We start from the raw sequence: 11,867 nt of genomic DNA, 5'->3' as shown, positions 1-11,867 counted from the left end.
GAACCTATGGGATAACAAGGAAGCATAACACTCAAACAAACAGGGTAGAAAACAAGGAAAGGGAAAGAAATCTAAAGGGAGCAAAGCAACGAGTAAAGAGACTAGACTACGACGTGGGATTATAAATGACGAAAGAAACTTAGGAGAGTACACAGAAATAACGTATAGTGGATAGGAGATCAGAATCAACTTAACGAACATTAACCGGGAAGGCAATACCAACAAAGAAGGCAACATAAACTTGAATACCAAGAGAAAGCATGTAGGAACCAAACAAAAGATAACATTAGCAGGAGAATAACAATAGTAAACAGAGAGAGTAACTTAACTTGAAACACCAAGAACGATTACAGCATAACCATAAGCGAGGCAGAGTCAGAACATCAAAAATACATAGAAATGAAATTAGAAATGACCAACAAAACTAAGATGCAGTGACTCGGTTTAAATATACAAAGCTAACAAGACTAAAAACAAGGAGCAGGTAAAAGCAATGATGGGTGTTGAAAACAAACAAGGAGGTGGAGAAAAATAAACTAAGGACTGGAACACACGGAAGAGATCATGAAGCCAGGGAAACAGGAGAAGTTCCAGTCCGCGAACATGACAGAACCCCCCCCCCCCCTTAACGCGCAGCTCCCGAAGTGCAGAACCAACCAAATCAGGGTAACCTGGGAAAAAGCAGAAGGACAAGGGACACCCACAGGAACCAAACAAGCAAGATGAGGAGGAGGGACAGGACCAAGATGAGATAAAGAAATATTAGACCCCAAAGAAGACACAGAAACTGGGGCAACAGGAGAAGGCAGAGAACTCGAGATAGGTCCGGGGGAAGGCACACAACCAGGGACCCCCGCCAGGCACAGGGGTAGGGGCAGAACGAGGAACTGAACACGAGGCAGGACGGGACAAAGGAGTCGAACAGGAAACATGGTTGGAACAACATGTGGGCACAGAGACCAGAGAGGAAAGAAGAGGAGAAGGGTTAGGCTCGGGTATAGGTGTGGAAATGGGGACAGTGGCAGAGGTAAAGACCGAGGAGATTATCTGGACTACAACAGCTACAGGTACAGGAACAAAATGTATAACAGGCACGGCTACAGAAACAGGAATGGGCAGGGATACACTAACACCACAAGGCAGGGTCACAGATCTTATGGAGGTTACATAAACAGGCACTGACACCTGGACAGGCACGAGGATAAATGCATGAAAAGGAGCTGGCAAAGCTGGAACTGGGGACACAGACAAAGGAGTCATAGGGGCAGAACTGGGGGCAGGCACAGCAGAACTGGGAACTGGGCAGAGGTGTCACCGAAGGAGTCTTAAGTGTCTCACGGAGAACGTGTGGCAGCCTTCTTGGGCACAGGAGAGTCAATAGTGGAAACCCCAGGGACAAATCTGGCACAAGGCACAGGGAATTGTGGAGTGGCTTCTTCTACTCCAGGAACAGGTGGGTCTGGAGGCGTGGCTGTGTCGTCCAGCGGCGGGTTCAGGAGATCCAGGGGTGCGGCAGCGGCCATCAGCGCTGAAACACTGTAAGAGCAGAACTCCAGAGTAGAGTGTATTTGACAGTCTACACAGGAAACAGCACAACAGTGGTGGCCTGTGTCTGTCCTTATATGACATTGACCAGGCCTTGTATGAGGTGAGATGGTCTCCCGTGCAAGGTCAGGACAGTATGCAACTTGTTCTCCACTGAATTTGAAGCAAAGGACCTGTTTATGTATGAATACAGTGATTATGCGCATACAGTGATTAAGCGAAAACCTTACAGTCTTTGTTTGTCACATCTGTGTATTCCATGACTATACTGAAGGTGGACAGAAGTTTGTGTTTGTATTTGTTTTTAATATTGTTTTAAATGCAGGTTTTATAGTTTGAAGCCAAGTTGAGCACATTTAGTGTCAGAGTAGATCTGGATCCTGTCCTGAGAGCACAATTGAAGGAAGTGTTCATTCTGGACAATCCCGACCTGCAGAAATCTACCTTGAACAAGCCTCACTGGGCCAAAAAAATAGGACAATAAATAACAAAAGAATAATTACGTTAGAGGTTATTTTATGCTTAGTCATGTAGTTAATTTGTGTGTATTCATGTGTGGGGTGAGTGTGTGTATATGTATGTCAACGTCTGTGTGTGTGTGTGTTTACTACAGTCAGCCTCATTGCTGCCTTGTTGACAGTCTTGGACACTATCACACTGCACTGTGGAATTGGAGCAGGAGTCGTGCTCTGTGCCACTCCACTGCTGCACACATTTACCACTGTCCTCTTCACCACCCATGATTAAAGATGCATTCTTCAGCCTGGTGTCATAATGTACTGTCACAAAGAGAAGAAAAAGAAAAACAGATGGGGAGAGACAAAAATAAAGGAAAAGAGTAAGAGACAGAGATATGTTTATATCAGAAAATGAGCACAACCTGAATGTATTTATAAGGCAAAGCATGATAAGGCAAGAAAACATTATGTGACTTTTTATACACAGTAGTAATTCAAAGTGCTTCACACAAATATAAGTCTTGAGGTGTGAAAAATCAGGTACATGAATATGAGTTTCTTAGATGATGGAATATACTAGGTTTGAATTCATCTTTTATTCATCCTAAAAATAAGACTAAAATTACCTTTAAGGTTTAAAATTTTGGCTTAAAGAATTTAATTAACAGAAAATGTAGCATGTCATACACAGGTAACTTTATTTAGGTGGTGAAAATTCTGAAATTCAGCTGGAATTATTAGAAAGAACAAACAAGCCTGAATTTAATTGACCCCACGCCTAGTCAACAGATTCAAAATTACCTGTTATTTTTTCCAAGCGTCATGAATCCAATGGCTTTATCCAGATTTCATTGTTGCTTTTCGATGTAGCTACCTTGTATTATGCAGGTGAGGTATTTCCCTGCCAAATGAACACTGGGAGAAAAGAGAGCACTATTAGAGTAGCCCCTGTTCCACTGCAAATGTGAGAAAAGTGAGCACACTCCTTTCTCGTTCTGCTAGAGGGTGCTGCAGACAAAGAAATGATCAACTCAAACGTCACATCATTCTCTGATAGCATAACCAATATGCCATTGGACAAACTATAGATAAGGCCCATGTTTGTGTCATATTTAATGCACAAACATATGCATGTATTTACATGTGAGGTGTCTGCTCTGTAATTTTGCATGTATTTACATGTGAAAGGTGAGTAAAGCACATTGGCTGTGTCTTGAACCCACAAAGGGCAAGTTAGTGTAGTCACAGACTGCCAGACAGAGTATCTTGAGCAATGTCATACCCACAGATACTGCACTGGGTTATTATGGGGGCTCTAGCTGGGGTTGAGTGTTGGCAACTCCATAGACCAGCACTTCATATATGGGGGGCCGGGGGGCTTGCGTGGGCACTCCTAATCTGTAGTACTGAGAACAGGGAGCAGTCTACAGAGAGGGAAATCAAGCCAAGCATTCACTGAGAACTCCATGACCTTCTCTACACTACGACAGGCTAAATAAATAAATTATAAATAAATAAATGAAAATAATGAAAATAGTAAATAATGAAATAAATAAATTATTTATTTCACTGAGCAGTGCATGGCATTTCTTTTGCAAAGAATTGTATAGTCATTATAATGCCAAGTTTTCATGAGTTCCACAAAGAACTGCATTCAGTAACCCTTACATACAGATGGGTTCTACAGTGGCTGCAAAAGTATTTTCCATTTGAAACTTTTTTGTTTGTTTGTTTGTTTTACATTTTATGGAAACATGGACTCATGATATATTTAAAATCAATTTAGAAATTATCTTCAAAATATGGATACTCTCTTCTCCAAGTCTCATCATTACTGTATTGGAGTACACCTGTGTGTACTCGAGGTCTTACAGACACATCTAGCTTGCACGAATGGAAGGTGATCTGGGCTTGGGTTTCGCAGTTTGATTTTGCGGTTGCAATGAACTTTGTGTCACGGAACGCTCCCCTTTCCACTGGTCACGTGGTACGGGCCGCCGCGTTCTGTGGAAGTCACGTCGTCTTATTTGTAACCACGCCCTCCTTGATAGCACACACCTGCACACGATTTAGTGTTGTGTGTCTGTATGTATTTAAACCAGTGTTGGGGCGTGCGTCATTGTTGGTCGTTGTTCATGTCATCGTTGTGAACGGTTACGTAATGTGTGCTAGTTAGATGTGTATTTGTGTTTAACGTTTATTTTATGTGTGAGTGCCTTCGTCGTATGCGTTATATGTTAAACGTCTGTCAAAGTCGAGGGAGTCTATGCGTCCTGTTCCGTGCCCTGCGGCACTCGGGCCGTTACGAACTTTGCAATTCACCAGCCTCTGCATTTAGTTGTTTTGCATATTTAGTATCCACATACAATTTTCTGTGGTGAAAGTCAGTTCAAATATACCTGCATATTTTTTTATTTATAAAGTATGAATTAATTAATTCATTTTAAAATCAATTTATTAATGACCAATGACTTCCCATTACTAACTCCCATTAGTTGAAAGTGGATCTGAAACATTGAAAAGGTATTAATGACTTCAGGCCTGCAATTCTTACTTAGGTTATTATAAAATTCCTTGAAAGACTGATTTGTTGTGGTCTTCCCTGTCACGGACTGCTCCCAGTCCCACTGGTCACGTGGTATGGCCTGCCACCCTTGTTCACACACTCCAGCACATGGTTGAGTGTGATTGTGTGTATTTAATCATATTGTGTGTATGTATGTCTCAGCGCCTTTTTGTTTTTGTGCAGGCGCATCTGTTCATTGTGGTGTATGTTGTGTGTTTAGGCTGGGTCCCTACAAAGGGGTGGTCACCGCTGGACGTCATAGCCGCGCCTTCAGAACCAGTGGACCCGCCAAGGAGTATTTTCCAGCCTGCCCTGGGAGAAGCACGGACTCTGCCTTTCCTCCTCAAATGTCGATGACCTCCTTGGGTGAAGGCTACCAGCCCGCCTTGTGTTGGGTGGGTGCCAGGCATTGCCGTTTGATGTGTTTGTGTTTGTGTACATGTATACACGGCGGCCTGGGGTTCACAATCCCAAGAAGGACGCGTTCGGGAGCCGCGCACCTTGGAGGGAGGTTCTGTCACGGACTGCTCTCACTCCCACTGGTCACGTGGTATGGCCCGCCGCGTGCAGTGAGACTTCACTTTGTCTTGTTTGTAACCACGCCACCCTTGTTCACACACTCCTGCACATGGTTGAGTGTGATTGTCTGTATGTATTTAAACCCCTGCTGGTGTGTGTATCTTTGTCGGTCATTGCCTTTGTTCATGTCGTGTAGTGTTTGTTCACGTCATTTCTGTTAAACGTGTTGGGGTCTGTTTTTCACATTGTCAGTGCTCACGTTTGTGTTTATCATTGCATGTGAGTGCCAATGTTGTACGTGTCTGACAATTAATGTTTGTCTATGTTGATGGAGTCTATTCGTCCTGTTCCTCGCCCTGCGGCACTCGGGACGTAACATTCCCAGTGTTGGACTAGACCAGCATTATGATAGACATTTAAGATTTAATTTTAACATCAAGGCTTTTTGTTAAGCTTCAGAGGCATATAGTCCACTAGTCCAAATACAATAGCAAGCTGTTAAAATTGTTGCTGATTTCCACCTCTTGCACTCTTAGTACTGGTCCCCACCAGGTTTATGTTCTGTCTCCTCTTCTACACTAATTGTGTGTGTGTGTGTGTGTGTGTGTGTGTGTAAAAATCCAACTCAAATTTCTTCATGTTATACAAATTTGCATATGATACAACTTTAATGGAACTGGTCTCTAATGACGATGGAACAACACACAAGGATGTAATAATAATAATACATTGTATTTATGTAGTGCTTTTCAAGGACCCAAAGATACAATACTCAGTAAAAAGACATTGATAGACATAAAAGAAAACATGCCCAGTGTACATAACATTTACAGATAGCACTTACAGGACATGCACATGAGCTGATGAAAGGGGTGTTTAAGAAGGCAAGGGAATTATAGGCAGGGGAAATTTTTTTCAAGGTTAGATTTGAATATAGAGAGAGTTGCAGTCTGTTGAACCAGAGGGGTAGAGAGTTCCATAGTCAAGCAGCACATCTAGGAAAAGCACAATCACCATAGCCACTTAGGTTGTAGGATGGAACAGTAAGCCGTCTGGATGAGGAAAATCTGAGAGTGTGAGTAGGGTTGTAAGGTAGGAGAAGATCAGAAAGGTATGAAGGAGCAAGGTTATTTAGGGCTTTGTAAGTGAGTAGGAGTATTTTGCATTGTTAGATATAGTTGGAACCTTAGTAGAGTGGAGCACAGTGAATAATCTAAGCCTAAACATTAAAAGCCAGAGGAGCTAGGGGTGACATCATGATGAGGAAAGTTGTTCTACCCCCTCTGACCTTTTCTGATTGAGAGTGAAGTGTTTAGTCTTTAAAAAGGTTCAGTAACGCTGCTACAATGGATTGAGCTCCTGCCCACAACCGTCAGCAACTCTTCTTACAGGGGAAGTCTTATGTAAATCTGAAGTTTTTTGTTGCTGCAGGAAATGCAGTGTGTCTAGAGATTGTATGGTACACTTTCACACATTTTCTGTTGACCTTTATCATGCTTGTCCGGTACAGATGCATAATCGTATAACCTTATAAGACAGAGCCGTTAGAGAAAGTGGAGTGAACCATCATCCTCTGGTTTCAGACTTTCAGTTGCCACCTCAAAACAGACCAGCGGGATGGGAAGAGGTGGTGTTAATGTGCTGCCAGTTCTCACTCAGCACAGTACCTTTTTAATCTGCTTCTCTCTGGTAAAAGGTTGCAAAGCATTTTATAGAGGTCATTTTCGTGTCATATCAGCACTTACCCTTTGATGTTCCACTACTGAACAGCACTGGCTTAGCTAACTTTGCTAATTTATATTAGTTTATCTTAAATGCAGTTTGTTGTTGTTTTTTTTCCTGGATCAATGAATGTGAAGTGTTCAAATGTTATATTAGATGCTGTTTGTGTGTTGAACACTGAAACAAATTCTGTGTTTAGCACTGACTGATGTGGCAAGGAAGTACTGAAACTTGAAAAGTGTTTTATAAGGACTTAAAGCTCGAGATCCCAGGCCACATACAAAAACCACAGACGTTATATTTACAGTCATGCGATCTACGCTCATGAGATCCACAGATCAGCAGTCATCAGCATGAGATAAGCGTTGCTTTGGCATGTATAAGAAATATGTGGAGAGCTAGTAAAACAGATGAAGAGAATAATGCTCTTGTATCACATGAATTATTGACTCAATTGCCTTAGTATCATATCTCACATTTTGTTTGTTTGTTTATTTTGCATACAGTCAACCAATGAAAATCACAAAAATTAAATTATCTGTATCTTCTTTGGTGTTGTCACGTTATGGCCCCGCCCCCTCCTCAAACGTCTTGGTGTGTGCGTGTGTGTGTCTGTTCGTCCATGTTGCCACGCCCTTTTGTGTTGTCCACCTGTTCTGTATTATGTGTAATCCTTGTGTGTGTGTGTGTGTGTGTTTATGTCTCTTGTGTTGTAGTACGTGTTGTTGGTGTTTGAAAGGTGTTTAGTGAGGTGTGCGGAGTCCGCTGGGTCCTATATGGACTTTGCGCAAGGCTATGCAGAGTATGGAGAGAGAAGTGAGTGCAGTGATATCACTCTGGAGTCGGACAGGGGGTCCAATCGCGAGGAGGACCCAGTGATGGAGGTGGAGGGGGTACCAAGGGAGGAACCGCCTTCTGTGGACGACGTCATGAGCTCCGAGGACGACAAGACCCCAGCACCCAAGGCTCCACCTAAAGCTCTACCCAGGGCAAGGCGCTCTGGGGGGTATCTGGGGGGAACCTCCCCCTCCGAGTGACATCACGAGCTCTGAGGACGATGAGCCCCCCTGCACCCAATGCTCCATCTAAGGCTCTGCCCAGGGCCAGGTGCTCTGGAGCAGTCAAGCAGCTTCTGGTGACTGCTAGAGCACAGGCGCACAGGAGCACAGGAGGAAAGAGGACAGCGGCACAGGGGCCTGCCTCACAAATAGGGAACACAGCCGGGACTCTCCACCATGCGCAGGCGGCAGGGTCAGGTGAGCCGCCGCCAACCGACCTGGCGATGAACACGCCTCCCCAGGCTGGTTGGCATCTGACGCAGCCGGCAGCTGGGGTTCCCCCACTCTTCCCCAGACAGTTTAATTCGTGTAGTGTTGTACCTGTTTCTGTCACCGTGTCTCTCCCTGTTACCATAAATGTGCCTGTCCCTTTGCTCTCCTCGGTGTGCATGTCAGTCCCTGTCAGGGTGTGCATTCGACTGCGTCATCCATCAATGCAAGCTTTAAACTGTAGAAAGATTCAGTTTTTTTGTTTTATCTCCTGCTATGATCAAAGCAATGGTAGCCAGTGCGCTCTTTATTGCTGTGGTGTGTTGAGGTGATTGAATCACGGCTGGAGAGGCTAACAGACTGAATAAGCTGGTGAGGAAAGTCAGCTCTGTGGTGGATGACACATGTCCTCCTCCTAACCAGCACCCCCCTCATACAATAAATCAAGAGCCTCTTTCTCCAAATTTATACTGCACTAGATTTTTTGTTGATCATTATATAGCACATATATATGTATATATACTGTTTATTCTAAATATATATATTTTCCTGTAGCTACATATAATAGTATTATACTATAACTGCACACTGTTTATAATAATAATAATAATAATAATAATAATAATAATAAGTGTGTGTGTGTCTGTGTCTGTGTTTGTCTGTGTTTGTCTGTGTTTGTCTGTGTGTGTGTGTGTGTGTGTGTGTGTGTGTGTGTGTGTGTGTGTGTGTGTGTGTGTGTGTGTGTGTGTGTGTGTGTGTGTGTGTGTATAGATGTAGTGGAAGCTGCAGCCCGCTCCTGCAATTAAACTTAAGGTACCCCAACACCCCTCACAGAAAGTCTCCTTATCAAGATGCTCTGGAATACAAGTCGTTGCCCTGTGGAGCAACCGGACCCTCACCCCTGGGACAGCTCATGACACCCACTCTGAGTGGCCTTGTTTGAATATCACAGCACCTTTTGCTCTGCTAAAAGGGTACTCCCTTCCCTTATCAGGTCTCCACACTACTTTGTAAGGAAAGTTTATTACCCCGCCAGGACACATGGTCCAAACTTTACAACCCCATCCCTGTACTGGGAGGCAACAACGTCATAAAGCATTTCCGGTGAAATTTATGGATGACTTCACCTGGAATACTTAGACCAATACTTAGACTTCTCACAAGCATCGCAATGAGACCATGGTCATACAGAATACAGAATATAACTTTTTAATTGTTGTCGTTGTTGTTGTTTTCCTTTTTAACAAGGTTTTGCATTTTCGACAGATTGTATGGACAATGGATCCATAGCGCTGCTCAATGACTATAACAAACTATAACATCTGGAATGGTTAACCATGTATGGCCAACAATGCATTTGTCACGGTACGGCCCCTCCTCCCAAATGTCTCCCCATGTGTGTTTGTCTGTGTGTATGTTTGTCCATGTGGCCATGCCCTCCCTGTGTTCCACACCTGATCCTTATTGTGTCATTAGTATGCATGTATAAAAGTCTGTTGTTTATGTGTGACGATTGTTGGTGTTTGACCCAGATAGCTTGAGAGCTACATCTAAGTGTCATTATAAGAATAAACGTATGTTTCTGTTCAATGCGACTCGTCCGTGCATCCTGCTTTACCTACCCATGGTACAGCATTGTTATATACATAACAGGTTCAACACGCTCAATTTGGGGTGAAGTCTAAATAAGCTATTATCGCTGTACTGTTATGAAATCTTCTCTTGCGCTCTCTCTCTCTCTCTCTCTCTCTCTCTCTCTCTCTCTATTTATGTTACCTTTCCTAATGTCTGGTTATTTTAGTCAGTCAAGAAATTATTATATCCATGCCTTAACCCTATTATCCTAGTGTCTGCATATTAACCTTTATATATGTATTACTTAATGACTACCTTATCGCAAATATAACAGATAGAGGAAGATTATTTGAATAATTAATACTAGTACAGTAACATACATGTGTAATAATCATGCTTTCTACCTTTCCCTATCTCTCTCAGTAACCAACTTTGCTTTTAAATTACACGAAAGCCTACAAACCAAAATAACTGATAACGTGGGAAACACAGGGCTTAAGTACATGATCTAATGGACAATAAACAAGACACAGGTACAAGTCTTGAGGGGCAGAGGAAACAAAACTAAGGAATAGAATCACAACAAGGAAGTAAAGGAAAACAAAGACACAACAGGAAAACCATGACACAACACATCATGACCCTCCCCCCCCCCAAAAAAAGTGCAACCCCGGGCCACGCAAAAACAAGAACTATCAAAACCAAAAACAGGACTAGGAATAAACACCGACAGAAACAGAACAGGGAAAATGTGGAACAGGGACAGAACCCAGACAAGACACAAGAACAAACAGGCCAGAAATGGGAGCCGAACACAGGACACGATGAAGAGCAGGTACCAGAGCAGAAGAGACTGCAGATACAGAAACTGGAGACTCACCAGGAGCAGACAAAGGAACAGACACAGAAACCGAGGGAACAGGAGCGGTTACAGGAACAAATACAGAAGGCACTAAAGACTCAGATGTAGACAAGGGAGCTGAGCATGAACCAGCAACAGGGACAACCACAGAAACAGACTCAGGAGCAGGATATGAACCAGAAACTTGGGGTAACTGTGGGAGTGGACACAGGAACTGAATCTAAGAAAATACAAGAAGTTGAACATGGGGCAAGGTAAGGAACCGGCACTGGAGTGTGATCAGCATCAGGAGTGGATTTAGGAGACAAACCTGGCTGAAGAGTAGACACAGGTGGAGGGGATACAAGGAGAAGACACAGAACCAAAACACGGATTAACACTATAAGTATGTTATTAGATATGTTAACAGGGACTCAAATATAACTAGGAAGTGAAGCAGGCAATATTACAGAGGCAGGCATGACAGAAGGAACAGACATAGGTGGTGGCAAAGCAGCCAATGAGAAACGCCTAAGGGTTGAGAGTACAGGAAAAATAGGGGTCTGGGGAGCCAACAAAGAGGCCTCACAATTCATTAGCCTGCTATGGGAGGTGGCCTCAGGGGTCCTGAACATCATGGGAGGCCCACGAGAAGTAGTCTTTATGGGCACAGGAGAACCTTGAGGTGCAGCCCATGTGACAGGCCTGGGCGAGGTGTGGGGACAGGCCTAGCGGTATCCGTCACGCCAGGAACAGGAAGTGGATCAGCTTGTGTGGCATCCTTCATGCCGGGTACAGGAACTGGCTGGGCAGTATCCTCCACACCAGAGACCTGAGCTGGCAGAAGGTCTGAGAGTGCAGGAGCTACAGAAGTCTGGTCCATAGACATGGCTGCTGCGGACATCAGATCTGGAGGGTCAGATGACTGATCCTGGAGTGCACCTGCTGCAAACAGCGGGTCAGGAGGCATCGTGTCAGTCAGCTGCAGGTCATGAGGCATAGCTACTGCTGACGGCATGTCCTGTGGGGCTGCCGCATGGCCTGAGCCTCCCCAAGTGCGACAGAAGTGGCCTGAGCTTGCCCGAGCATGGTGAGGTCTGGAGGGTGTTGTGTAATGCCCCAAAAAATCAAGTTCTGAACTTCAGCTCACTCTAGTGCTTTACCCCTGAGAAATGTTCTCACTACCTTGACTATCTCTGGGAGATTAGGGCAGGTCAGGTTCTGAAAGTATATGCGGCATCGAATAGTAAATCTCCCAACTGAATTGTCCTCCCCATCATACTCACTAGTAGTTGCCATCAATGAAGGGAGAACCAGCCTTAAGGGTAGAAAGAAGAGCTTTAAGATAATCCACCTCCTGTCCTGGTGCTAAG

The sequence above is a fragment of the Electrophorus electricus genome, chromosome 15 (assembly GCF_013358815.1).
Source record: "Electrophorus electricus isolate fEleEle1 chromosome 15, fEleEle1.pri, whole genome shotgun sequence".
NCBI classification, from domain to species: Eukaryota; Metazoa; Chordata; class Actinopteri; order Gymnotiformes; family Gymnotidae; genus Electrophorus; species Electrophorus electricus.
This window is presented reverse-complemented; position numbering follows the sequence as displayed.